At 38.0% G+C, this 6,673-nt stretch overlaps 1 pseudogene; it reads left to right on the plus strand.

Annotated features, from left to right (window-relative positions):
* Positions 1-436: 436 nt before the first annotated feature.
* Positions 437-737, plus strand: LOC106726671 (annotated as a pseudogene).
* The last annotated feature ends 5,936 nt before the right edge of the window (positions 738-6,673 follow it).

Genomic DNA, 6,673 nt, shown 5'->3' on the forward strand with positions numbered 1-6,673 from the left:
AAGAACATTTGCTATAAACCCCTTTTTTCTTGTAGAGAGACCAAGAATGTAATGTTTCTCGTGATATAACGGATGGGAAAAGAGACCTAGGCATATTTAAAATCAAAAGAGAGAGGCCTGGCCTGTGCTATTCAGTGGTTGAGTATTGTCCCATGAACCAAAAGGTCGCTGAGTTCAATTTTTGCTTAGGGCACATGCCCAGGTTGCAGGCTAGATCTCCAGTAGGGGACATACAGAAGGCAACCGATCCATGTTTCTCTCGCATCCATGATTCTCTCTCTTCCTTCCCCTCTCTCTAAAATCAATAAAAACATATTAAAAAATAAAATAATCAGAAGAGGGAGGTGAGAAACCGTGGTGAATATCAGGCAGCCCAGGTTCGAGAAGGCTCTAGGTGGATGATGACCCTCAGGCATGAGCCCACCCCACTGCTATGATGCCCAAGAGAAAGGTCAGCTCTGCCAAGGAGGCAGCGAAGGAGGAGGCTAAGAGGTGATTCCGGAGGTTGTCAACTAAACCTGCTCCTGCAAAAGTGCAAATGAAGCCCCAAAAGGCAGCAGGAAAGGATAGATGTTCAGAAAAAAAGTACAAATGAAAGGGAAAGGGTAGCAAGTGGGAAAAAAGGCCAAAGAGGACAACCAGGAACCTAAAGATCTAACTGCAGAGAATGGAGAAACTAAAAATGAGGAGCGTCCAGCCCAGATGAAGCAGGAGAAAAAGAAGCCAAATCTGATTAATATCATAGACTGTATCTTATCAATGGCCCCTATCTCCCTTTTTGTACAATCCAGAGGAATATTTTTATCGACTATTAATTAATACAAGTTTTTTAGTAGCTCTAGAAACATTTTTTAGAAGGGAATTTCACTTCATACCCTTTTTTAAAAGTGTAAATGCTTTTTTAAAGAGGTTAAATCATTTGTTGGTTTTTGGTACAACCAGAAAATAGTGGGATAGTGAATATGGTAGGTGTTGATTGTCTTGGGTGTTAGTTTAACATTCCACAGATGAGGTAGTTTTTATATCCTACCAGAGGCCCAGTGCACAAAATTTGTTCACTGGGAGGGGGTGTCCTCCTCAGCCCAGCCTGCATCCTCTCGCAGTCTGTGAGCCCTCGCTTCTTACTGCCCATCTGCTTGCTGCTCCTTAGCACTGCCACAGAAGCAGGAAAGGCTCCTGCCACCACCTCTGTGCTCGCCAGGTGTGAGACCGGCTTCTGGCTGAGTAGTGCTCCCCCTGTGGGAGTGCACTGACCACCAGGAGGCAGCTCCTGCGTTGAGCATCTGCCCCCTGGTGGTCAGTGTGCATCATAGCAACTGGTTGTTCTGCAGATCGTTGCACCATTCAGTCGATTTGCATATTATGGTTTATTATATAGGATAATACAAAAGCATGCTAAATAACAATTTGGAGTCAGTCGTGCATTTAATGTCTTGAACAGTTTAAATTATTTCAATTCCCATGTTTTTTTTTTTGTTTCCTAAATAAAACTGCTCCTTGATTTTGGCTCTCCCTGTCAGAATTTTGTGCATCTGTAACATCTTTGTTGTGTGCTAGTCCAATTTTTCTAGTAACCTTGTCAATATGCTATGAAAGATTGATTGTAGTATATTTGATATTAAATTGTGAATTAGTGGGACTTTGATGTAACAGCATATCAACATTTGATGATATTGGTACTTGATACTTCATTAAGGAAAATTAGCCTCCAAATTTTCAGCTGGAAATTCACCAGAATAACTGTTTAGAAAAGAATCGCAACTACCTGGCTTTACATTTTGGGTATGTGTGTTAAGAAATGTGTACAAATTGAAATTTCTGCTTATTTATCCTCAAAACAACCAATAAAATCTCAATTGTGAAATAAAATAAAATCAGAAGATAGAAAAAATTTATAAGTCCTTACCAACTATAGCTTACTAAATTAGCAAATATTGTCACTTCAGCTGAAACTTGCTACCTAATGGATAAGCAGAGCTTCTGAGAGTATAACACATCCACATGTTCTGTCCTTTTCTGAAGCTCACTGTAGATATGCATTTTCAGAACTCTCTTCTAAGCACTTTTCAGCACAGGAAATCTTGTTATAAAGCACTTTATTAAATATAAATTTACCTTTCTTAGAGTCTAAGCCTATATCCCACATTCTTAAGAATATATAGTGAACTCTCACTATAATAGACAAAGCCCATAAGTAGTAGTACTTGTCCTCATTTTCCAATATCTGATTTAGGTCAGAGTCAGCATTTGTTCAATGTGTGCTGTTATCCCTTAATAGGTAATTTTACCATTGATCCCACCAAGATCATAAAGAAAATGTCATTTTGAAGGAAATATTACTGCATATTCAAAATAACTGATTATAAAATCCTATATGGAGCAATGTCATTGTTTGGTTCCTGTTTAAAAAGGAACATTTATTGCTTACAACTGAGTATCCTATCTAATAAAGAGGGAATATGCAAATTGACCATCACTCCATCACAAATATGGCAGCGCCCATAGCCACAAGATGGCAGAGCCCAGTCCCCTCAGCCCTGCCAGAGTCCCCCTGCTGGGGGGGGGGGTGGCAGGAGCGTGGTGCGGCCAGACCCACCCTAAGCCCCCCAGCAGCCCAGGGCCAGCCCAAGGCATAGACAAGCCTTGGATGTTGGCTGCCCAGCCACCCAGGGCCGCCCGAGGCTCAGGTAACCAGGGCGGGTCGAGGCTTGTGCTGCCGGCAGTCGCAGCAGCAGAGATGTGATGGGAGTGTTGACTTCCCCTGATCTCTGGGGTGCCTCCCACCCCTGAGGGGTCCCGGACTGTGAGAGGGGGCAGACTAGACTGAGGGGCACCCCTCCAGTGCATGAATTTTCATGAACTGGGCCTCTAGTGATATAAATAAGAATTAACCATGAATAGATTGCACATACTACTCATGAATAGAAAATTTTAGCATTGCAAATGTTAGTTTATTAACGTTTGAATGCACAAAAGCTTGCAATAATATAAAAGTGTTTAGTTCTAAACAAAGGGTGGATGCACCATTCAAAAAGAAGGAAAGATAGAAAGAAAGGTTATACAGTGAGGTTTTATTAAAATATTAAAAATAAAATTCCAATCTTGATAATCACATTTCTCCACATTAGAAATAAAATAACAAGTGATGAGGACAAATACAGTTTTGTGAATAGTTGAAAAACTTCTGCATTGAGACTTTATAAAAAAAATTGATCAATAGTGTGTCAGTCTTTTTAAACTGATTTTAATATGACATGTGTTTATCTGCATATTCTTCTCTCTCTCTCTCTCTCTCTCTCTCTTTCCCTCTCTTCCCCTTACCAATGAATTTGAAAACAAAGGTCTCAGTGTAAATGAACATATCATTCAATTTGATATTGGTCATGCTTTCAGATTAAACTCTAACCTAAAACTATGATATCAGCCCTAGCCAGTATGGCTCAGTGGATAGAGCATCAGACTGCAGACCAAAGGATCCCGGATTCAATTTCAGTGTAGGACATGTACTTGGTTGCAGTCTCCTCCCAGCCTGGGCCCTCATGCAGGAGGCAATGAATCGATGTGTTTCTCTCACATCAATGTTTCTCTCTGTCTTTCCCTCTCTCTTCCCCTCTCTCTTTCCACCCAATGGAAAAATATCCTTGGATGAGGATTAAAAAAATTAAAATTAAAAAATATGTCAACTTATGAAAATGTATTTAGTTAAATATCACTAGAAAAATTCAAGTAAGGTTTGTTTTTTGTTTTTTACAGAAAGCCAATAAAACGTGTTTTAATTTAAGTACAAAAGTTTGTTTGGGACTTATAGTTTGTACAAAATAAAACCTATTTGAAATGACACCTATTCCAGCCATTCAAAAGACATCATGTCAAAATGGAAATATACATTACTGTAACTGGAATGTGAAGTAGTCTTTTTTGTTTCTCATCATGGTTGCATATGGGCAGAGAAATTGGTGGGGGGGGAGCTATTTTAAGGGAAAATAGAGTATGCTACATGTCACCCGTACATCACACTGCCTGAATGTGGTTTTTTCCATTTAGGCGGTGGTTCTCAATCTGTGGGTCGCGACCCCTTTGGCAGTTGAACGACCCTTTCACAGGGGTTGCCTAAGACCATCCTGCATATCAGATATTTACATTACAATTCATAACAGTAGCAACATTACAGTTATGAAGTAGCAATGAAAATAATTTTATGGTTGGGTCACAACATGAGGAACTGTATTTAAAGGGCCAGAAGGTTGAGAACCACTGCTAGGAATACTGCATACATACACTCCATAGTAACACTGTGCCTGTTGTAACATGTTGGTGCTTTATGCTTAGATATAGATGTTGAAGAACCAAAAAAGTATCTATACAAAACTTGGAAAGAGTGAGAGAGATGGGTTTATTTACGAAGCAACATCTGGATAAAAGCAATTATGGAAAATTCTATAGGTTTTTAAAATTTAATTTAAAAACTACGCACTGTGAATGATAGGGAATTCTCTCTGTTTTCTATGCATTATTGTCAAAAGTTGAGGCTAATGTACACAAGTCAGTTTGAATCAAGAGTAGAATACAGTCAATCAATTACTCACAATTGTTTGAAAACTAATCATTGGTTTGACAAGTTTAGCTCACGCTTGATATTTCAACATTTGTATGAGTAGGAACAACCAAAGAATAACTTAAAAGTGTTGTTGCCTTCTGATGTCAGAATTTATTTTGACTGCATTCTCTTTGATTTTAATAGCCTGCAGCTGTGTGAATGAATATAAGGGTTGCCTTCTCCTTTCCCAAAAAGCAAACTCTACGTAGTAGGTAATTTCCTTTAGTCTCACTTGGAACCAACAAGAATATAAAATCATAGCATTTAGCCTCAACTTCTATCCACTCTCTGAGTTCTACAGGAACAATAAATTTACCAGAAGAAGGGTATGAAAAAATCATGTGATTCTTCAAAGGCAGATTACTGAGGTTACTGTGGCAACCATTTTTTTTAAAGCACTGCAATACAATTTAACCTGAAAGAAGATACTTGAACTGCTAAAGCCGATTGATTGCTTTAGAGCTGTTAGACTTTAGCTACTCATTCTGGGCTATTTCTTATGATTGTGAAGTCACATCTAAAAAAAGAGTGACAACCCTAAATATACATTAAGTCTAAGCATCTGGCATCTAAGTCATATATGTGTTGTCTGGACAAAAGATTGGAAAATAAAAACTGATTTTTGAAACTGATTTAAACTTTGATATAAAATTATATTAACTAATTCTTTTTTGCTCATTCTCTCTAGCATCTTTTAGCTGTTGTCAGGTTGGGGGAAATAATTTATTTAAGAATTAAGTTCCAAGATAATGAAGTAATTAGTAGGCTGGCCAAGAATGACCCGTGAGCAAGATGAATTTTTTTTCCCTTCTGCATGGCGAGGTAAACAATTTAATCTCTCTGTTCTTTATTTCCCAACTTGCCAATGGGAGTAGTTCAGGGAACAAGTGTAAAAACATAACATACTTTAAGAATTTAGGTTGTATATAATAAAGTAGGAGAAATTTTCCTACATATACACTCTGAAATCTCTCCTAAAAGAAAATGTAAAGAACAAAATGAAAAATAAGTAATACAATAAAAAATTTCCATATCCCCATGTGACTAAGAATCAGGACTGAAACAATGTTGGAGGCTACTAGAGCCAACTCAGACTCCTGAATAGACACTTCTCCAAAGAGAACATACAGAAGGCTAATAGAGATATGAAAAAATTCTCAATATTACTAATCATCAGAGAAAAACAAATTAAAACCACAATGAGGTATCACCTGCCAGAATGGCTACCATCAATAAATCAACAAACTCAAGTGTTGGCAAGGATATGGAGTAAAAGGAATCATAGTACTCTGGGAATGCAGATTGGTATAGCCACTGTAGAAAAAGATATAAAGTTTCCTCAAAAAAATGTAAAGTAGAACTGCCATTTGACCCAGCAATTCCATTTCTGGGGATGTACACTAAGAATCCCAAAACACCAATCAGAAAGGCTATATGCACCCCTATGTTCATAGCAGTGTTATTTACAATAGCTAAGATTTGGAAACAGCTCAAATGCCCATCAGTTGATGAGTGGATAAAAAGGCTATGGTACATTTACAAAATGAAATACTATGCAGCTGTACAAAATAAATATCTCTTACCCTTTATGACAGCATGGATGGACTTGGAAATTATTATGCTGAGTGAAATTAATTTGTGTTTGTTTTTGTTGTTGTTTTGTTGTGTGTGTGTGTGTGTGTGTGTGTGCAGGGTGCAAGGGTGATTTCTTTCCCGGGTTCTTGTCCAGATGGATTCAAAGAATGACACCACAGACAAAAGGTGGTAGGTGAGAAGTACATAAACTTTATTACAAGCAGATACTGTCTCTAAAACTCCTAATTAAAAGTTTCTATTCCTAGCTAAGGAGAGACAGAGAAATCCACTAAATAGGGTGAACCCTGCTCTCTTTGTCTTGAGGCATTATAAATCCTGGAGACCCCTTTCCCTTAATCTAGGACCCCTTTTATTTCCTCACTAGTTGCCCGGTGCACAAAAGTTGTGCACATTAAAAAGAAATTAATTAGCGGAAATATTTTAATATTGCTATTTGCCCTTTCTCTATAATAGAAGTGTGAGAGATGAAAGGAAATTAGT

Source organism: Myotis brandtii, unplaced genomic scaffold (assembly GCF_000412655.1).
Source record: "Myotis brandtii unplaced genomic scaffold, ASM41265v1 scaffold3003, whole genome shotgun sequence".
Taxonomy (NCBI): Eukaryota; Metazoa; Chordata; class Mammalia; order Chiroptera; family Vespertilionidae; genus Myotis; species Myotis brandtii.